Genomic DNA, 22,192 nt, shown 5'->3' with positions numbered 1-22,192 from the left:
ATCCCGCGATGCGTCCGATACACAGATGGTTCCAAGGCGGCCGAGGAGCCTCACCGCATAGCAATCGGGGGTGCGAGGCGAGGGATGGGGCGGGAAGGCCCCAACGGCTAGACGGAAGAGGCTTCAGGGCCGCCTAGGAATGGTCCAAGCATCGGACACGCTTGGGGCGACTACCAGTGACAGCCCCCTATCCCGCGATGCGTCCGATACGAAGATGGTTCCAAGGCGGCCGAGGAGCCTCACCGCATAGCAATCGGGGTGCGAGGTGGGGGATGCGGCGAGATGGCCCCAACGGCTAGACGGAAGAGGCCACAGGGCCGCGTCGGAATAGTCCAAGCATCGGACGCGCTTGGGGCGACTACCAGTGACAACCCCTTATCCCGCGATGCGTCCGATACGAAGATAGTTCCAAGGCGGCCGAGGAGCCTCACCGCATAGCAATCGGGGTGCGAGGTGGGGGATGCGGCGAGATGGCCCCAACGGCTAGACGGAAGAGGCTGCAGGGCCGCCTCGGAATAGTCCAAGCATCGGACGCGCTTGGGGCCACTACCAGTGACAACCCCTTATCCCGCGATGCGTCCGATACGAAGATAGTTCCAAGGCGGCCGAAGAGCCTCACCGCATAGCAATCGGGGTGCGAGGTGGGGGATGCGGCGAGATGGCCCCAACGGCTAGACGGAAGAGGCCACAGGGCCGCCTCGGAATAGTCCAAGCATCGGACGCGCTTGGGGCGACTACCAGTGACAACCCCTTATCCCGCGATGCGTCCGATACGAAGATAGTTCCCAGGCGGCCGAGGAGCCTCACCGCATAGCAATCGGGGTGCGAGGCGAGGGATGCGGCGAGATGGCCCCAAAGGCTAGACGGAAGAGGCTGCAGGGCTGCCTCGGAATAGTCCAAGCATCGGACGCGCTTGGGGCGACTACCACTGCCAACCCCTTATCCCGCGATGCGTCCGATACACAGATAGTTCCGAGGCGGCCGAGGAGGTGGGGGATGCAGCGAGATGGCCCCAACGGCTAGACGGAAGAGGCTGCAGGGCCGCCTCGGAATAGTCCAAGCATCGGACGCGCTTGGGGCGACTACCAGTGACAACCCCTTATCCCGCGATGCGTCCGATACACAGATAGTTCCGAGGCGGCCAAGGAGCCTCACCGCATAGCAATCGTGGTGCGAGGTGGGGGATGCGGCGAGATGGCCCCAACGGCTAGACGGAAGAGGCTGCAGGGCCGCCTCGGAATGGTCCAAGCATCGGATGCGCTTGGGGCGACTACCACTGCCAACCCCTTATCCCGCGATGCGTCCGATACACAGATAGTTCCAAGGCGGCCGAGGAGCCTCACAGCATAGCAATCAGGGTGCGAGGCGAGGGATGCGGCGAGAAAGCCCCAACGGCTAGAGGGAAGAGGCTTCAGGTCCGCCTCGGAATGGTCCAAGCATCGGACGCGCTTGGGGCGACTACCAGTGACAACCCCTTATCCCGCGACGCGTCCGATACACAGATAGTTCCAAGGCGGCCGAGGAGCCTCACCGCATAGCAATCGGGGTGCGAGGCGAGGGATGCGGCGAGAAGGACCCAACGGCTACACGGAAGAGGCTTCGGGGCCGCCTCGGAATGGTCCAAGCATCGGACGCGCTTGGGGCGACTACCAGTGACAACCCCTTATCCCGCGACGCGTCCGATACACAGATAGTTCCAAGGCGGCCGAGGAGCCTCACCGCATAGCAATCGGGGTGCGAGGCGAGGGATGCGGCGAGAAGGACCCAACGGCTAGACGGAAGAGGCTTCGGGGCCGCCTCGGAATGGTCCAAGCATCGGACGCGCTTGGGGCGACTACCAGTGACAACCCCTTATCCCGCGACGCGTCCGATACACAGATAGTTCCAAGGCGGCCGAGGAGCCTCACCGCATAGCAATCGGGGTGCGAGGCGAGGGATGCGGCGAGAAGGACCCAACGGCTAGACGGAAGAGGCTTCGGGTCCGCCTCGGAATGGTCCAAGCATCGGACGCGCTTGGGGCGACTACCAGTGACAACCCCTTATCCCGCGACGCGTCCGATACACAGATAGTTCCAAGGCGGCCGAGGAGCCTCACCGCATAGCAATCGGGGTGCGAGGCGAGGGATGCGGCGAGAAGGACCCAACGGCTAGACGGAAGAGGCTTCGGGTCCGCCTCGGAATGGTCCAAGCATCGGACGCGCTTGGGGCGACTACCAGTGACAACCCCTTATCCCGCGACGCGTCCGATACACAGATAGTTCCAAGGCGGCCGAGGAGCCTCACCGCATAGCAATCGGGGTGCGAGGCGAGGGATGCGGCGAGAAGGACCCAACGGCTAGACGGAAGAGGCTTCGGGTCCGCCTCGGAATGGTCCAAGCATCGGACGCGCTTGGGGCGACTACCAGTGACAACCCCTTATCCCGCGACGCGTCCGATACACAGATAGTTCCGAGGCGGCCGAGGAGCCTCACCGCATAGCAATCGGGGTGCGAGGCGAAGGATGCGGCGAGAAGGACCCAACGGCTAGACGGAAGAGGCTTCGGGTCCGCCTCGGAATGGTCCAAGCATCGGACGCGCTTGGGGCGACTACCAGTGACAACCCCTTATCCCGCGACGCGTCCGATACACAGATAGTTCCAAGGCGGCCGAGGAGCCTCACCGCATAGCAATCGGGGTGCGAGGCGAGGGATGCGGCGAGAAGGACCCAACGGCTAGACGGAAGAGGCTTCAGGGCCGCCTCGGAATGGTCCAAGCATCGAACGCGCTTGGGGCGACTACCAGTGACAACCCCTTATCCCGCGACGCGTCCGATACACAGATAGTTCCGAGGCGGCCGAGGAGCCTCACCGCATAGCAATCGGGGTGCGAGGCGAGGGATGCGGCGAGAAGGACCCAACGGCTAGACGGAAGAGGCTTCAGGGCCGCCTCGGAATGGTCCAAGCATCGGACGCGCTTGGGGCGACTACCAGTGACAACCCCTTATCCCGCGACGCGTCCGATACACAGATAGTTCCGAGGCGGCCGAGGAGCCTCACCACATAGCAATCGGGGTGCGAGGCGAGGGATGCGGCGAGAAGGACCCAACGGCTAGACGGAAGAGGCTTCAGGGCCGCCTCGGAATGGTCCAAGCATCGGACGCGCTTGGGGCGACTACCAATGACAACCCCTTATCCCGCGACGCGTCCGATACACAGATAGTTCCGAGGCGGCCGAGGAGCCTCACCGCATAGCAATCGGGGTGCGAGGCGAGGGATGCGGCGAGAAGGACCCAACGGCTAGACGGAAGAGGCTTCAGGGCCGCCTCGGAATGGTCCAAGCATCGGACGCGCTTGGGGCGACTACCAGTGACAACCCCTTATCCCGCGACGCGTCCGATACACAGATAGTTCCGAGGCGGCCGAGGAGCCTCACCGCATAGCAATCGGGGTGCGAGGCGAGGGATGCGGCGAGAAGGACCCAACGGCTAGACGGAAGAGGCTTCAGGGCCGCCTCGGAATGGTCCAAGCATCGGACGCGCTTGGGGCGACTACCGTTGCCAACCCCTTATCCCGCGATGCGTCTGATACACAGATAGTTCCGAGGCGGCCGAGGAGCCTCACCGCATAGCAATCGGGTTGCGAGGCAGATTATTGGGAAGGGAACCCCCTGGGATGCGGCTCAAGCAGTGCCCAAAGGGACTGGAATGCGGAATCACATCGAGAGACCCAAATGCTATACGAGGGCTCAAATCGAATTATCGATTTGGCCACGACATGGACGCATCGGAACGACTACCTTTGCCGAACCACTCGCAATTGCATCCATACCGAAACCAATAGACATTTCCGTTAGAGCCCTCGCATAGCATTCGGGAATCTCGCATGCCCCTCTAAATCGACCAATGCTGGCGCTCAATGAAAATCCGAGCGCTACCACCGTTCGAGCGCCAGCATTGGTCGAGTTAGAGGGGCACGGGGGAGAATGCTCCAGTCAACACCTCCCCTATATAAGTTATTTGTCCGATTCTCGCACAACCGTAGTCTGCCTCGTCGAATCAAACAACGGTCCCAGATTCCGACTTCCGTTCCGTAGAGACCCAAAAGCTAGATGGAGGCTCGCAAGAAAGAGAGTCGGCGCATAGCAATCGGGTTTCTCGAACGTTTAGGGACCGAGCTCACTTGCGGATAGGGCAAAATCCGCCAAGCAACCCAAAAGCTAGACGGGGGCTCGAATCGAATCGCCTAGGCGGCCACAACAACGACGTGTTGGATCGACTACCAGTGCCAAACCATTCAGCAAGACTAGTCTGTGTCGAGGCCGGATAGAGATTCTCAGAGAGCGCCCGCATAGCATTTAGGAGACCTGCCGCGTCCCTCACACTCGACAAATGGTGGTGCACGTTTATAAATCCGAGCGATCCCAACCCTTTCAAGCACCAACATCGGTCGAGATAGAGGGGCACGGAGGGGGCTGCGTGAGACAACACAGTCCCCTATATAAGTTATTTGTCCGATTCTCACACATCCGAAGAATGGTCATCAAATCGGACAACAGCCCAAACTTCCGACTTCCGTCCCAGAAAGCCCAAGAGCTATCTAAAACGTTCATGGCCGGAACTCGATCGCGGCTATACCAGTCCGCCAAGCAACCCAAAAGCTAGACTGGAGCTCTAGTCGAATCACCTCTGTGGCCATTGCAAGGACGTGTTGGAGCGACTACCATTGCCGAACCATTCCGCAGGTCGAGTCCATACCAAGGCCGCATAGAGATTCACGATGAGCTCCTGCATAGCAATCAGGAGACTTGCCGTGTCCATCACAATCGATAAATCCTGGTGCAAGATTTTTGCATCCGAGCGCTCCAACCAGTCGAGCACCAGCATCAATCGACATAAACGGGCACGGGGGGAGGATGCTCGAGAACACTACCTCCCCTATATAAGTTATTTGTCCGATTCTCAAGCAGCCGAAGTCTGGTCATCGAATCGGGTCAAAGACCACAACTTCCGACTTTACCCACAATGCAAGTCATCGAATCGAACATCGGCCCCCGAGTCGGACTCCATGCGTATGTCAGGTCATCGGACCCAAATTCCGCCTTCCTGCGCATGGCGGGCCATCAATATCAACTCGGTCATCGGACCCAAACTCCGCCTTTTTGCGTATGGCACGCCTTCAAATCGGTCATCGGACCCAAATTCCGCCTTCCTGTGCATGGCGGGCCATCAACATCAACTCGGTCATCGGACCCAAATTCCGCCTTTCTGCGCATGGCACGCCATCAACTCGGTCATCGGACCCAAATTCCGCCTTCCTGCGCATGGCAGGTCATCGGACACAAATTCAGACCTCGCCAATATGCCTACGTATCGAATCGGTCATCGGACCCAACTTCCGACTTCATCCATACTGTAGGGTCTTTGAGGTTGGCGCGGTGCGCTCAACCCAGGGAGTCGACCCATCGAAGCATACACCTCCCCTATATAAGCTATTTGTCCGATTCCCACACCTGTGTAGTTTGCACCTCTGACCAGGACATCGACCCCAACTTCCGAACTCGACTGCAACGACGGCACCAGCGCCTTGGTGCGCACCTTGCGACGCACAGTCCCAACATTCGCCTTCCTGCACATGGCAGGTCATCGGACCCAAATTCCGACCTCGCGAGTATGCCTACATATCGAATCGGTCATCGGACCCAACTTCCGACTTCATCCATACCGTAGGGTCTTTGAGGTTGGCGCGGTGCGCTCAACCCGGGGAGTCGACCCAACGAAGCATACACCTCCCCTATATAAGCTATTTGTCCGATTCCCACACCTGTGTAGTTTGCACCTCCGATCAAGACATCGACCCCAACTTCCGAACTCGCCTCCAACGACCGAACCAGCGCCTTGGTGCGCACCTTGCAACGCACAGTGCCAACATTCGCCTTCCTGCACGTGGCAGGTCATCGGACCCAAATTCCGACCTCGCGAGTATGCCTACATATCGAATCGGTCATCGGACCCAACTTCCGACTTCATCCATACCGTAGGGTCTTTGAGGTTGGCGCGGTGCGCTCAACCCGGGGAGTCGACCCAACGAAGCATACACCTCCCCTATATAAGCTATTTGTCCGATTCCCACACCTGTGTAGCTTGCACCTCCGATCAGGACATCGACCCCAACTTCCGAACTCGACTAAAAAGACCGCACCAGCGCCTTGGTGTGCACCTTGCAACGCACAGTGTCAACATTCGCCTTCCTGCACATGGCAGGTCATCGGACCCAAATTCCGACCTCATGAGCATACCTACTAATCGAATCGGTCATCGGACCCAACTTCCGACTTCATCCATACCGTAGGGTCTTTGAGGTTGGCGCGGTGCGCTCAACCTGGGGAGTCGACCCATCGAAGCATACACCTCCCCTATATAAGCTATTTGTCCGATTCCGACACCTGTGTAGTTTGCACCTCCGCTCAGGACATCGACCCCAACTTCCGAACTCGCCTGCAACGACCGAACCAGCGCCTTGGTGCGCACCAAAAGTGCGCACTTTTGGAGGGCACTTTTCTGCGCTCCAAAGGTGCGCACTTTTGGAGGGCACTTTTTGGAGGGCACTTTTCTGCGCTCCAAAGGTGCGCACTTTTGGAGGGCACTTTTTGGAGGGCACTTTTCTGCGCTCCAAAGGTGCGCACTTTTGGAGGGCACTTTTTGGAGGGCACTTTTCTGCGCTCCAAAGGTGCGCACTTTTGGAGGGCACTTTTTGGAGGGCACTTTTCTGCGCTCCAAAGGTGCGCACTTTTGGAGGGCACTTTTTGGAGGGCACTTTTCTGCGCTCCAAAGGTGCGCACTTTTGGAGGGCACTTTTTGGAGGGCACTTTTCTGCGCTCCAAAGGTGCGCACTTTTGGAGGGCACTTTTTGGAGGGCACTTTTCTGCGCTCCAAAGGTGCGCACTTTTGGAGGGCACTTTTTGGAGGGCACTTTTCTGCGCTCCAAAGGTGCGCACTTTTGGAGGGCACTTTTTGGAGGGCACTTTTCTGCGCTCCAAAGGTGCGCACTTTTGGAGGGCACTTTTTGGAGGGCACTTTTCTGCGCTCCAAAGGTGCGCACTTTTGGAGGGCACTTTTGTGCACTCCAAAGGTGCGCACTTTTGGAGGGCACTTTTCCTGTGCTCCAAAGGTGCACACCTAGGTGAGCACCTTCGACCACACCTTGTAGCACACCAAACTCTGACTTTCGACTTCATCCGCAATGCAGGGTCTTTGAGGTTGGCGCAATGCGCACAACCAGGGGAGTCGACCCATCAAACCCAACACCTCCCCTATATAAGCTATTTGTCTGATTCTCATACATGCGTAGCCTGCAGGAGCAATTAGGACATCGACCCCAACTTTCGGCTTCTAAACGAAAACAAGGTCTTTGAGGTTGGTGTAATGCGAACAACTAGGGGAGTCAACCCATCAAACCCAACACCTCCCCTATATAAGCTATTTGTCTGATTCTCATACATGTGTAGTCTACAGGAGCAATTAGGACATCGACCCCAACTTTTGACTTCTTAACGAAAACAAGGTCTTTGAGGTTGACGTAATGCGCACAACCAGGGGAGTCGACCCATCAAACCCAACACCTCCCCTATATAAGCTATTTGTCCGATTCTCATACATGTGTAGCCTGCAGGAGCCATTAGGACATTGACCCCAACTTTTGACTTCTTAACGAAAACAAGGTCTTTGAGGTTGGCGTAATGCGCACAACCAAGGGAGTTGACCCATCAAACCCAACACCTCCCCTATATAAGCTATTTGTCTGATTCTCATACATGTGTAGCCTGCAACAACGATTAGGACATCCACCCCAACTTCTGAATTCGTCTGCGTTGACCGCACCAAAGGTGCACGCCTTGGTGCTCACCAAAATCCGACTTCCGACTTCTTCTGCTATGCGGGGTCTTTGAGGTTGGCGCAGTGCGCACAACCAGGGGAGTCAACCCACCGAATGCAACACCTCCCCTATATAAGCTATTTGTCTGATTCTCATACATGCGTAGACTGCAGCAATGATTAGGACATCCACCCCAACTTTTGACTTCTTAAACAAGACAGGGTCTTTGAAGTTGGTGCAGTGCACACAACCAGGGGAGTCGACCCATCAAACGCAACACCTCCCCTATATAAAGCTATTTGTCCGATTCTCATACGTGTAGTCTGCAGCAGCGATTAGGACATCGACCCCAACTTCCGAATTCGTTTGCATTGACCGCACCAAAGGTGCACGCCTTGGTGTGCACCCTGGAGTGCACTTTGGTGCTCACCTCGGTGCACACTTTGGTGTGCACCTCGGTGTGCACCAAAGGTGCGCACCTTGGAGCGCACCAAAGGTGTACACTTTGGAGCGCACCACATAGGGTCTTTGAGAGGTTGGCGCAGTGCGCACACCAAGGTGGGTGTTGAGGTGCGTGCCGAGGTGGGTGGGTGCTAGGGTGCGCTCCATGGTGGGTGCCAGGGTGGGTGCGTGCTAGGGTGGATTCCAAAGAGGGTCATAGGGTGGGTGCCAAGGTGGGTTGGTGATATAGTGGGTTCAAAGGTGGGTACTAGGGTGGGTTCCAAGGTGGGTCACAAGTTGGGTGCCAGGATGCGTGGGTGTTAGGTTGGGTGCCAAGGTGGGCTCCTGCGTGGGTGGGTGCTAGGGTGGGTTTCAAGGTGGACGCGAGGGCGGGTGCCAAGGTGGGTAACAAGTTGGGTGTTAGGATGGGTGAGTGCTAGAGTGGGTGCCAAGGTGGGTGGGTGCTAAGGTGGATGCCAAGGTGGTTCACAGGGTGGGTGGGTTCTAGGGTGAGTTCCAAGGTGGGTCACAGGTTCAGTGCTAGGGTGGGTGTCAAGGCGGGTGTCGAGGTGCCTGGGTGCTAGGGTGTGGATGCCAATGTGGGTCATAGGGTGGGTACTAGGGTGGGCTGCAATGTGGGTGCCAAGGTGGGTAACATGCTCGGTGGGTTCTAAATTGGGTGCCAGGGTGGGTGTGCACCCACCTTGCCCGAGGTGGGTGCCAAGGTGCCAGTGTGGGTGGGTGCTAAGGTGGATGCCAAGGTGGGTGAGAAGGTGGGTGATAGGTTGAGTGGTAGGATGGGTGGGTGCCAAGATGGGTCACAGGGTGGGTGCAAGGGTGGGTAGGTGCTAGGGTTGGTGTCAGGGTGGGTGGGTGCTAGGTTGGGTTCCAAGGTGGGTGCGAGGGTGAGTGTCAAGGTGGGTCACAGGTTAGGTGCTAGGATGGGTGAGTGCTAGGGTGCAAAGGTGCCAGGGTGGGTGCTAGGATGGGTCGATGCTAGGGTGAGTGGCAAGGTGGGTCCACAAGTGTCAAGGTGGGTGCCGAGGTGGGTGCCAAGTCGGCGACTGCTATGGTGGATGCCAAGGTGGGTCACGGGGTGGGTGCCAAGTTGCTAGGTTGGGTTCCAAGGTGGGTGCCAACGTGGGTGCTAGGGTGCGTGGGTTAAAGGGTGTGTCACAACGTGGGTGCCAGGATGGGTGCGCACCCACACTGGCCAAGACGGGTGCGGGTGCAAGGTTGGGTTCCAAGCCCGGTCACAGGCTGGGTGCTAGGATGGGTGGGTGCCAAGGTGGGCACCAGGGTGGGTGCACCCACCCTGGCCAAGGTGGGTCACGGGGTGGGTCCTAGGGTGGGTAACGGGGTGGGTACTAAGGTGCGTGCCAAGGTGGGTCATAGGGTGGGTGCCAAGGTGGGCACCAGGGTGGGTGTGCACCAACCCTAGCCAGGGTAGGTCACGGGGTGGTTGTCGGGGTGGGCGTCAAGGAGCCAAGGTGGGTGGCAAGTAGCCAAGTTGCGTGCCAAGGTGGGTGTCGGGGTGGGTGCCAAGGATCCAAGGTGGGTGCCAAGGAACCAAGGTGGGTGTCTGGGTGGGTGCCGAGGTGGGAGCCAGGGTGGGTCCCAAGGTGAGTGCAAAGGTGGGTGCCAGGGTCAAGGTGAGTGCCAATGTGGGTTCCAAGGTGCCAGGGTCAGGGTGAGTGCCAATGTGGGTTCAAAGGTGCTAAGTTGGGTGCGAGGTTGGGTGCGAGGGTGGGTGGGTGCCAAGGTGTGCTAGGTGGAAGCCCGGGTGGGTCGGCATCCCATGGGTGTCGAGTTGGGTGCCTGATGGGTGCTTCTTGTCAAGTTTTAGTCGTCGGGACTCATTTCGAGCCTTAGAGGTCGTTTCTTGTCCGGTTGCCCTGTCTTCGACCTGGGAACCCAATTTTGGTCCTCGGGTCCCATTTTTTTTTGTCTCGCATCCCACTTTTGGCCTGTGGCCTTTTCGGGGTCGATTCTCGTTTTGGGCATCAGAGCATGTTTCTTCTCCTAAAACCCAATATTTGTTTATTAAGTCTCGGAACACATTTTTGTTCTCGTGGACCCATCATGGGTCTTGGAACGCATTTGTGGTCCTTGGGTCCCATTTTGCATCCCGAAACTTGTGTTTTGGTGCTTGATCCCTATTTTGGGTGCCCACCTTGCACCAAGTGCGCACCCGGGGCAAACCGAGCGCCTTGGTGCACCGGGGCAAGATCGAGCGTGCACCCGAGGCGCCCCGAACATGCACCAAGGTGCACTCGGCCCACATGTGAGCGCAGGTCGTTGCGCCCGAGGTGGTGTGTGGGCACCGCGTTGCAGACGGGACACTGCACGCACACGACGCCCCCTACAGGTGCACGCACGTAGGCCGGGCCGGGTGCACACCCGACGCCCTAGCAAGGTGCGCGCACCCGGGCAGGGCTCACACTTGGCGAACGGGGCGCACTTCGCGAGGGAGGGTGTGCACCTCGACGGGGGTGGGTGGCCGGGGTGGATTCGCACGTGGGTCGCGGTTTGCTAAGTACACACTGCGACAAGCTCATAACGGGTGCGATCATACCAGCGTTAGTGCACCGGATCCCATCAGAACTCCGCAGTTAAGCGCGCTTGGGCCGGAGTAGTACTGGGATGGGTGACCTCCCGGGAAGTCCCGGTGTTGCACCCTTTTTTAGTTTTTCGCCGGGCATCGCAATGCTATTTGAATAAACCTTTTGCCCGTTTGCGTTCTCGTCGGGGCCGGGCCGGGCCGGGGTGCGCTGCCCGCACTACCGCGCGCGCGGGGGCGACACCGAGCGCGCACCCGAGGCGCCCCGAGCACACAGGCCACGGTGCAACCCGGGCGTTGTGCGCGCACCCCGGTGCGCCCGAGGTGCTGCGCGCGCACCCAGGTGAAATCGGTGTGCACCTCGGCCAGTGCGCGCTCGGTCGAGTCGCGCACGTTGGCCAAGGTGCACGGTGATGTTTCTTACTCTAAGGTTCCGCACCAGACGCCCGGGACAGGTGAGCGAAGCTGGGCGGGGCCGGGTGCGCGGCCGGGGCAGGTGCACGCAGCTGGAGAGAGCTTTGGAGCACACTTCGGAGCGCACCAATGATGCGCTCCATTCAAAAGTTTCCTGAAAAGGCAAAAAAAGTTGAGATTATAGAATTTCCCACTTGAGAGATTGTAAAAAAAAAAAATTTAAAATGAAGGAAACGCGGGTGCCAAGGTGTGCGCAGCCCAGCCAAGGTGTGCGCACCAAGGCGCCCACCCTGGCGAAGGTGCACGCAAGGTGCGCACCCGAGGCAAACCGGACAATTAACCCAACTTTCGACTTCGCGCGCACCTTGGAGCGCACTTCGGAGCGCTCCTTGGTGCGCACCAATCTTGGGCACCTCGGAGTGCACCATGGCGCCCACCAAGGTGCGCACCCGGGGCAAACCGAGCTCCGACTTCGTGCGCACCTTGGAGCGCACGAAAGGTGCGCACCATGGCGCCCACCAAGGTGCGCAGCCCAGCCAAGGCGTGCGCATCAAGGTGCGCACCCTGGCGAAGGTGCGCACCCGGGGCAAACCGAGCTCCGACTTCGTGCGCACCTTGGAGCGCACAAAAGGTGCGCAACCCAGCCAAGGTGTGCGCACCCCGGTCAAACCGAGCTCCGAATCGTGCGCACCAGAGGTGCACGCCATCGTGCGCACCTTGGAGCACACTTCGGAGCCCTCCTTGGTGCGCGCCGATGTTGCGCACCTCGGAGCGCACCCGGGGAAAACAATGCAATTAACCCGACTTTCGACTTCGTGGGCACCTCGGAGCGCTCTCGGGTTCGCACCTCGGAGCACACCGAGGTGCGCACCTTTGATGCGCTGCCTTCACCAATTTCCAGAAAAGGCAAGAAAACATTGAGAAGGTGTGCGCACCGAGGTGCCCACCCTGGCGAAGGTGCACGCGAGGTGCGCACCCGGGGCAAACCGGGCTCCGACTTCGTGCACGCCGCACCTTGGAGCACACTTCGGAGCGCTCCTTGGTGCGCACCAGGGCGCGCAACCCAGCCGAGGTGCCCACCCCGGCGAAGGTGCACGCGAGGTGCGCACCCGGGGCAAACCGGGCTCCGACTTCGTGCACGCCATGGTGCCCACCGCGGCGAAGGTGCACGCGAGGTGCGCACCCGGGGCAAACCGGGCTCCGACTTCGTGCACGCCGCACCTTGGAGCACACTTCGGAGCGCTCCTTGGTGCGCACCATGGTGCCCACCAGGGCGCGCAACCCCGCCGAAGGTGCACGCGAGGTGCGCACCCGGGGCAAACCGGGCTCCGACTTCGTGCACGCCGCACCTTGGAGCACACTTCGGAGCGCTCCTTGGTGCGCACCATGGTGCCCACCAGGGCGCGCAACCCCGCCGAAGGTGCACGCGAGGTGCGCACCCGGGGCAAACCGGGCTCCGACTTCGTGCACGCCATGGTGCGCACCGCGGCGAAGGTGCGCACCCGGGGCAAACCGGGCTCCGACTTCGTGCACGCCGCACCTTGGAGCACACTTCGGAGCGCTCCTTGGTGCGCACCAGGGCGCGCAACCCAGCCGAGGTGCCCACCCCGGCGAAGGTGCACGCGAGGTGCGTACCCGGGGCAAACCGGGCTCCGACTTCGTGCACGCCGCACCTTGGAGCACACTTCGGAGCGCTCCTTGGTGCGCACCATGGTGCCCACCAGGCCGCGCAACCCAGCCAAGGTGTGTGCACCAAGGTGCACGCGAGGTGCGCACCCGGGGCAAACCGGGGTCCGACTTCGTGCACGCCGCACCTTGGAGCACACATCGGGGCGCTCCCGGGTTCGCACCGGCGTTGCGCACCGTGGTGGGCACCTCGGAGCACACCAAGGTGGGCAGCGAGGTGCGCACCTTTGATGCGATGCCTTCACTAATTTCCATAAAAGGCAAAAAAAAAACGAGATTTTAAAATTTCCGTTTTGAAAGATAGTGAGAAAAAGGGAATGCTGGTGCCATCTTGAGCCCGCCCTGGTGCGCAGCCCAGCCAAGGTGTGCGCACCAAGGTGCCCACCCTGGCGAAGGTGCGCGCCCGGGCAATTAATCCAACTTCCAACTTCGCGCGCGCCAGGGTGGGAGCGCACCCAACAACCGGGCCTGGGAAGAGCCAATGCGAGAAACCCCACCAAACGCTCTGACAAAAAAAGAGGGGGCGCTCCAGTAACCCCGCTTCGGAGCGCACCCTGGGCAAACCCAGCCAAGGTGCCCACCCCGGCCAAGGTGCAGGCGAGGTGCGCACCCGGGGCAAACCGGGCTCCGACAACGTGCACGCCGCACCTTGGAGCACACTTCGTAGCGCTCCCGGGTGCGCACCTCAGAGCACACCAAGGTGGGCAGCGAGGTGCGCACCTTTGATGCGCTGCCTTCACTAATTTCCAGAAAAGGCAAAAAAAAAAGGAGATTTTAAAATTTCCGTTTTGAAAGATAGTGAAAAAAACGGAACGCGCGTGCCATCTTGAGCCCGCCCTGGTGCGCAGCCCAGGTAAGGTGCCCACCCTGGCAAAGGTGCGCACCCGGGCAATTAACCCTACTTCCGACTTCGTGCGCGCCAGGGTGGCAACCGGGCCTCGGAAGAGCCAATGCGAGAAACCCCACCAAACGCTCCGACAAAAAAAGAGGCGGCGCTCCAATAACCCCGCTTCGGAGCGCAGCCGGGGCAAACCCAGCCAAGGTGCCCACCCCGACGAAGGTGCACGCGAGGTGCGCACCCGGGGCAAACCGGGCTCCGACAACGTGCACGCAGCACCTTGGAGCACACTTCGAAGCACTCCCGGGTGCCCACCGGCGTTGCGCACCGTGGTGGGCAGCGAGGTGCGCACCTTTGATGCGCTGCCTTCACTAATTTCCAGAAAAAGGCAAAAAAAAATGAGATTTTAAAATTTCCGTTTTGAAAGATAGTGAAAAAAAAGGAACGCGGGTGCCATCTTGAGCCCGCCCTGGTGCGCAGCCCAGGCAAGGCATGCGCACCAAGGTGCCCACCCGAGGTGCACACCCGGGGCAAACCGGGCTCCGACTTCGTGCAGGCCGCACCTTGGAGCACACTTCGGAGCGCTCCTTGGTGCGCACCATGGTGCCCACCAGGGCGCGCAACCCAGCCAAGGTCTGCACACCAAGGTGCCCACCCCGGCGAAGGTGCACGCGAGGTGCGCACCCGGGGCAAACCGGGCTCCGACTTCGTGCACGCCATGGTGCCCACCGCGGCGAAGGTGCACGCGAGGTGCGCACCCGGGGCAAACCGGGCTCCGACTTCGTGCACGCCGCACCTTGGAGCACACTTCGGAGCGCTCCTTGGTGCGCACCATGGTGCCCACCAGGGCGCGCAACCCAGCCAAGGTGTGCGCACCAAGGTGCACGCGAGGTGCGCACCCGGGGCAAACCGGGGTCCGACTTCGTGCACGCCGCACCTTGGAGCACACATCGGAGCGCTCCCAGGTTCGCACCAGCGTTGCGCACCTTTGATGCGCTGCCTTCACTAATTTCAAGAAAAGGCAAAAAAAAACGAGATTTTAAAATTTCCGTTCTGAAAGATAGTGAAAAAAACGGAACGCGGGTGCCATCTTGAGCCCTTCCTGGTGCGCAGCCCAGGCAAGTTGTGCGCACCAAGGTGCCCACCCTGGCGGAGGTGCGCGCCCGGGGCAATCCGGGCTCCGACTTCGTGCACTGCATGGTGCCCACCAAGGCGCGCAACCCAGCCAAGGTGCCCACCGCAGCGAAGGTGCACGCGAGGTGCGCACCCGAGGTGCACACCCGGGGCAAACCGGGCTCCGACTTCGTGCACGCCGCACCTTGGAGCACACTTCAGAGCGCTCCTTGGTGCGCACCAGGGCGCGCAACCCAGCCGAGGTGCCCACCCCGGCGAAGGTGCACGCGAGGTGCGCACCCGGGGCAAACCGGGCTCCGACTTCGTGCACGCCATGGTGCCCACCGCGGCGAAGGTGCGCACCCGGGGCAAACCGGGCTCCGACTTCGTGCACGCCGCACCTTGGAGCACACTTCGGAGCGCTCCTTGGTGCGCACCATGGTGCCCACCAGGCCGCGCAACCCAGCCAAGGTGTGCGCACCAAGGTGCACGCGAGGTGCGCACCCGGGGCAAACCGGGGTCCGACTTCGTGCACGCCGCACCTTGGAGCACACATCGGGGCGCTCCCGGGTTCGCACCGGCGTTGCGCACCGTGGTGGGCACCTCGGAGCACACCAAGGTGGGCAGCGAGGTGCGCACCTTTGATGCGATGCCTTCACTAATTTCCATAAAAGGCAAAAAAAAAACGAGATTTTAAAATTTCCGTTTTGAAAGATAGTGAGAAAAAGGGAATGCTGGTGCCATCTTGAGCCCGCCCTGGTGCGCAGCCCAGCCAAGGTTTGCGCACCAAGGTGCCCACCCTGGCGAAGGTGCGCGCCCGGGCAATTAACCCAACTTCCAACTTCGCGCGCGCCAGGGTGGGAGCGCACCCAACAACCGGGCCTGGGAAGAGCCAATGCGAGAAACCCCACCAAACTCTCTGACAAAAAAAGAGGGGGCGCTCCAGTAACCCCGCTTCGGAGCGCACCCTGGGCAAACCCAGCCAAGGTGCCCACCCCGGCCAAGGTGCAGGCGAGGTGCGCACCCGGGGCAAACCGGGCTCCGACAACGTGCACGCCGCACCTTGGAGCACACTTCGTAGCGCTCCCGGGTGCGCACCTCAGAGCACACCAAGGTGGGCAGCGAGGTGCGCACCTTTGATGCGCTGCCTTCACTAATTTCCAGAAAAGGCAAAAAAAAAAGGAGATTTTAAAATTTCCGTTTTGAAAGATAGTGAAAAAAACGGAACGCGCGTGCCATCTTGAGCCCGCCCTGGTGCGCAGCCCAGGTAAGGTGCCACCCTGGCAAAGGTGCGCACCCGGGCAATTAACCCTACTTCCGACTTCGTGCGCGCCAGGGTGGCAACCGGGCCTCGGAAGAGCCAATGCGAGAAACCCCACCAAACGCTCCGACAAAAAAAGAGGCGGCGCTCCAATAACCCCGCTTCGGAGCGCAGCCGGGGCAAACCAAGCCAAGGTGCCCACCCCGACGAAGGTGCACGCGAGGTGCGCACCCGGGGCAAACCGGGCTCCGACAACGTGCACGCAGCACCTTGGAGCACACTTCGAAGCACTCCCGGGTGCCCACCGGCGTTGCGCACCGTGGTGGGCAGCGAGGTGCGCACCTTTGATGCGCTGCCTTCACTAATTTCCAGAAAAAGGCAAAAAAAAATGAGATTTTAAAATTTCCGTTTTGAAAGATAGTGAAAAAAAAGGAACGCGGGTGCCATCTTGAGCCCGCCCTGGTGCGCAGCCCAGGCAAGGCATGCGCACCAAGGTGCCCACCCGAGGTGCACACCCGGGGCAAACCGGGCTCCGACTTCGTGCAGGCCGCACCTTGGAGCACACTTCGGAGCGCTCCTTGGTGCGCACCATGGTGCCCACCAGGGCGCACCCGAGGCAAACCGGGCTCCGACTTCGTGCACGCCGCACCTTGGAGCACACATCGGAGCGCTCCCAGGTTCGCACCAGCGTTGCGCACCTTTGATGCGCTGCCTTCACTAATTTCCAGAAAAGGCAAAAAAAAACGATATTTTAAAATTTCCGTTCTGAAAGATAGTGAAAAAAACGGAACGCGGGTGCCATCTTGAGCCCTTCCTGATGCGCAGCCCAGGCAAGTTGTGCGCACCAAGGTGCCCACCCTGGCGGAGGTGCGCGCCCGGGGCAAACCGGGCTCCGACTTCGTGCACTGCATGGTGCCCACCAAGGCGCGCAACCCAGCCAAGGTGCCCACCGCAGCGAAGGTGCACGCGAGGTGCGCACCCGAGGTGCACACCCGGGGCAAACCGGGCTCCGACTTCGTGCACGCCGCACCTTGGAGCACACTTCAGAGCGCTCCTTGGTACGCACCAGGGCGCGCAACCCAGCCAAGGTGCTCACCCCGGCGAAGGTGCACGCGAGGTGCGCACCCGGGGCAAACCGGGCTCGGACTTCGTGCACGCCGCACCTTGGAGCACACATCGGAGCGCTCCCGGGTTCGCACCAGCATTGCGCACCTTTGATGCGCTGCCTTCACTAATTTCCAGAAAAGGCAAAAAAAAGAAAAAAATGAGATTTTAAAATTTCCGTTTTGAAAGATAGTGAAAAAAACGGAACGCGGGTGCCATCTTGAGCCCGCCCTGGTGTGCAGCCCAGGCAAGTTGTGCGCACCAAGGCACCCACCCTGGCCAAGGTGGGTCACGGGGTGGGTCCTAGGGTGGGTAACGGGGTGGGTACTAAGGTGCGTGCCAAGGTGGGTCATAGGGTGGGTGCCAAGGTGGGCACCAGGGTGGGTGTGCACCAACCCTAGCCAGGGTAGGTCACGGGGTGGTTGTCGGGGTGGGCGTCAAGGAGCCAAGGTGGGTGGCAAGTAGCCAAGTTGCGTGCCAAGGTGGGTGTCGGGGTGGGTGCCAAGGATCCAAGGTGGGTGCCAAGGAACCAAGGTGGGTGTCTGGGTGGGTGCCGAGGTGGGAGCCAGGGTGGGTCCCAAGGTGAGTGCAAAGGTGGGTGCCAGGGTCAAGGTGAGTGCCAATGTGGGTTCCAAGGTGCCAGGGTCAGGGTGAGTGCCAATGTGGGTTCAAAGGTGCTAAGTTGGGTGCGAGGTTGGGTGCGAGGGTGGGTGGGTGCCAAGGTGTGCTAGGTGGAAGCCCGGGTGGGTCGGCATCCCATGGGTGTCGAGTTGGGTGCCTGATGGGTGCTTCTTGTCAAGTTTTAGTCGTCGGGACTCATTTCGAGCCTTAGAGGTCGTTTCTTGTCCGGTTGCCCTGTCTTCGACCTGGGAACCCAATTTTGGTCCTCGGGTCCCATTTTTTTTTGTCTCGCATCCCACTTTTGGCCTGTGGCCTTTTCGGGGTCGATTCTCGTTTTGGGCATCAGAGCATGTTTCTTCTCCTAAAACCCAATATTTGTTTATTAAGTCTCGGAACACATTTTTGTTCTCGTGGACCCATCATGGGTCTTGGAACGCATTTGTGGTCCTTGGGTCCCATTTTGCATCCCGAAACTTGTGTTTTGGTGCTTGATCCCTATTTTGGGTGCCCACCTTGCACCAAGTGCGCACCCGGGGCAAACCGAGCGCCTTGGTGCACCGGGGCAAGATCGAGCGTGCACCCGAGGCGCCCCGAACATGCACCAAGGTGCACTCGGCCCACATGTGAGCGCAGGTCGTTGCGCCCGAGGTGGTGTGTGGGCACCGCGTTGCAGACGGGACACTGCACGCACACGACGCCCCCTACAGGTGCACGCACGTAGGCCGGGCCGGGTGCACACCCGACGCCCTAGCAAGGTGCGCGCACCCGGGCAGGGCTCACACTTGGCGAACGGGGCGCACTTCGCGAGGGAGGGTGTGCACCTCGACGGGGGTGGGTGGCCGGGGTGGATTCGCACGTGGGTCGCGGTTTGCTAAGTACACACTGCGACAAGCTCATAACGGGTGCGATCATACCAGCGTTAGTGCACCGGATCCCATCAGAACTCCGCAGTTAAGCGCGCTTGGGCCGAAGTAGTACTGGGATGGGTGACCTCCCGGGAAGTCCCGGTGTTGCACCCTTTTTTAGTTTTTCGCCGGGCATCGCAATGCTATTTGAATAAACCTTTTGCCCGTTTGCGTTCTCGTCGGGGCCGGGCCGGGCCGGGGTGCGCTGCCCGCACTACCGCGCGCGCGGGGGCGACACCGAGCGCGCACCCGAGGCGCCCCGAGCACACAGGCCACGGTGCAACCCGGGCGTTGTGCGCGCACCCCGGTGCGCCCGAGGTGCTGCGCGCGCACCCAGGTGAAATCGGTGTGCACCTCGGCCAGTGCGCGCTCGGTCGAGTCGCGCACGTTGGCCAAGGTGCACGGTGATGTTTCTTACTCTAAGGTTCCGCACCAGACGCCCGGGACAGGTGAGCGAAGCTGGGCGGGGCCGGGTGCGCGGCCGGGGCAGGTGCACGCAGCTGGAGAGAGCTTTGGAGCACACTTCGGAGCGCACCAATGATGCGCTCCATTCAAAAGTTTCCTGAAAAGGCAAAAAAAGTTGAGATTATAGAATTTCCCACTTGAGAGATTGTAAAAAAAAAAAATTTAAAATGAAGGAAACGCGGGTGCCAAGGTGTGCGCAGCCCAGCCAAGGTGTGCGCACCAAGGCGCCCACCCTGGCGAAGGTGCACGCAAGGTGCGCACCCGAGGCAAACCGGACAATTAACCCAACTTTCGACTTTGCGCGCACCTTGGAGCGCACTTCGGAGCGCTCCTTGGTGCGCACCAATCTTGGGCACCTCGGAGTGCACCATGGCGCCCACCAAGGTGCGCACCCGGGGCAAACCGAGCTCCGACTTCGTGCGCACCTTGGAGCGCACGAAAGGTGCGCACCATGGCGCCCACCAAGGTGCGCAGCCCAGCCAAGGCGTGCGCATCAAGGTGCGCACCCTGGCGAAGGTGCGCACCCGGGGCAAACCGAGCTCCGACTTCGTGCGCACCTTGGAGCGCACAAAAGGTGCGCAACCCAGCCAAGGTGTGCGCACCCCGGTCAAACCGAGCTCCGAATCGTGCGCACCAGAGGTGCACGCCATCGTGCGCACCTTGGAGCACACTTCGGAGCCCTCCTTGGTGCGCGCCGATGTTGCGCACCTCGGAGCGCACCCGGGGAAAACAATGCAATTAACCCGACTTTCGACTTCGTGGGCACCTCGGAGCGCTCTCGGGTTCGCACCTCGGAGCACACCGAGGTGCGCACCTTTGATGCGCTGCCTTCACCAATTTCCAGAAAAGGCAAGAAAACATTGAGAAGGTGTGCGCACCGAGGTGCCCACCCTGGCGAAGGTGCACGCGAGGTGCGCACCCGGGGCAAACCGGGCTCCGACTTCGTGCACGCCGCACCTTGGAGCACACTTCGGAGCGCTCCTTGGTGCGCACCAGGGCGCGCAACCCAGCCGAGGTGCCCACCCCGGCGAAGGTGCACGCGAGGTGCGCACCCGGGGCAAACCGGGCTCCGACTTCGTGCACGCCATGGTGCCCACCGCGGCGAAGGTGCACGCGAGGTGCGCACCCGGGGCAAACCGGGCTCCGACTTCGTGCACGCCGCACCTTGGAGCACACTTCGGAGCGCTCCTTGGTGCGCACCATGGTGCCCACCAGGGCGCGCAACCCCGCCGAAGGTGCACGCGAGGTGCGCACCCGGGGCAAACCGGGCTCCGACTTCGTGCACGCCGCACCTTGGAGCACACTTCGGAGCGCTCCTTGGTGCGCACCATGGTGCCCACCAGGGCGCGCAACCCCGCCGAAGGTGCACGCGAGGTGCGCACCCGGGGCAAACCGGGCTCCGACTTCGTGCACGCCGCACCTTGGAGCACACTTCGGAGCGCTCCTTGGTGCGCACCAGGGCGCGCAACCCAGCCGAGGTGCCCACCCCGGCGAAGGTGCGTACCCGGGGCAAACCGGGCTCCGACTTCGTGCACGCCGCACCTTGGAGCACACTTCGGAGCGCTCCTTGGTGCGCACCATGGTGCCCACCAGGCCGCGCAACCCAGCCAAGGTGTGCGCACCAAGGTGCACGCGAGGTGCGCACCCGGGGCAAACCGGGGTCCGACTTCGTGCACGCCGCACCTTGGAGCACACATCGGGGCGCTCCCGGGTTCGCACCGGCGTTGCGCACCGTGGTGGGCACCTCGGAGCACACCAAGGTGGGCAGCGAGGTGCGCACCTTTGATGCGATGCCTTCACTAATTTCCATAAAAGGCAAAAAAAAAACGAGATTTTAAAATTTCCGTTTTGAAAGATAGTGAGAAAAAGGGAATGCTGGTGCCATCTTGAGCCCGCCCTGGTGCGCAGCCCAGCCAAGGTGTGCGCACCAAGGTGCCCACCCTGGCGAAGGTGCGCGCCCGGGCAATTAACCCAACTTCCAACTTCGCGCGCGCCAGGGTGGGAGCGCACCCAACAACCGGGCCTGGGAAGAGCCAATGCGAGAAACCCCACCAAACGCTCTGACAAAAAAAGAGGGGGCGCTCCAGTAACCCCGCTTCGGAGCGCACCCTGGGCAAACCCAGCCAAGGTGCCCACCCCGGCCAAGGTGCAGGCGAGGTGCGCACCCGGGGCAAACCGGGCTCCGACAACGTGCACGCCGCACCTTGGAGCACACTTCGTAGCGCTCCCGGGTGCGCACCTCAGAGCACACCAAGGTGGGCAGCGAGGTGCGCACCTTTGATGCGCTGCCTTCACTAATTTCCAGAAAAGGCAAAAAAAAAAGGAGATTTTAAAATTTCCGTTTTGAAAGATAGTGAAAAAAACGGAACGCGCGTGCCATCTTGAGCCCGCCCTGGTGCGCAGCCCAGGTAAGGTGCCCACCCTGGCAAAGGTGCGCACCCGGGCAATTAACCCTACTTCCGACTTCGTGCGCGCCAGGGTGGCAACCGGGCCTCGGAAGAGCCAATGCGAGAAACCCCACCAAACGCTCCGACAAAAAAAGAGGCGGCGCTCCAATAACCCCGCTTCGGAGCGCAGCCGGGGCAAACCCAGCCAAGGTGCCCACCCCGACGAAGGTGCACGCGAGGTGCGCACCCGGGGCAAACCGGGCTCCGACAACGTGCACGCAGCACCTTGGAGCACACTTCGAAGCACTCCCGGGTGCCCACCGGCGTTGCGCACCGTGGTGGGCAGCGAGGTGCGCACCTTTGATGCGCTGCCTTCACTAATTTCCAGAAAAAGGCAAAAAAAAATGAGATTTTAAAATTTCCGTTTTGAAAGATAGTGAAAAAAAAGGAACGCGGGTGCCATCTTGAGCCCGCCCTGGTGCGCAGCCCAGGCAAGGCATGCGCACCAAGGTGCCCACCCGAGGTGCACACCCGGGGCAAACCGGGC

General features: G+C 60.8%; 2 non-coding genes across 2 annotated transcripts; both read left to right on the top strand.

The window, feature by feature from the left end:
* Positions 1 to 10,852: 10,852 nt before the first annotated feature.
* Positions 10,853 to 10,971, top strand: LOC131867525 (5S ribosomal RNA). The gene has a single exon (XR_009366078.1). It is a non-coding gene; the product is annotated as a 5S ribosomal RNA (ribosomal RNA).
* A 7,817-nt stretch (positions 10,972 to 18,788) lies between these two features.
* Positions 18,789 to 18,907, top strand: LOC131867532 (5S ribosomal RNA). Its single transcript, XR_009366085.1, has one exon. It is a non-coding gene; the product is annotated as a 5S ribosomal RNA (ribosomal RNA).
* Positions 18,908 to 22,192: the final 3,285 nt, after the last annotated feature.

This window comes from Cryptomeria japonica, unplaced genomic scaffold (assembly GCF_030272615.1).
Source record: "Cryptomeria japonica unplaced genomic scaffold, Sugi_1.0 HiC_scaffold_174, whole genome shotgun sequence".
NCBI classification, from domain to species: domain Eukaryota; kingdom Viridiplantae; phylum Streptophyta; class Pinopsida; order Cupressales; family Cupressaceae; genus Cryptomeria; species Cryptomeria japonica.
This window is presented reverse-complemented; position numbering and strand designations above follow the sequence as displayed.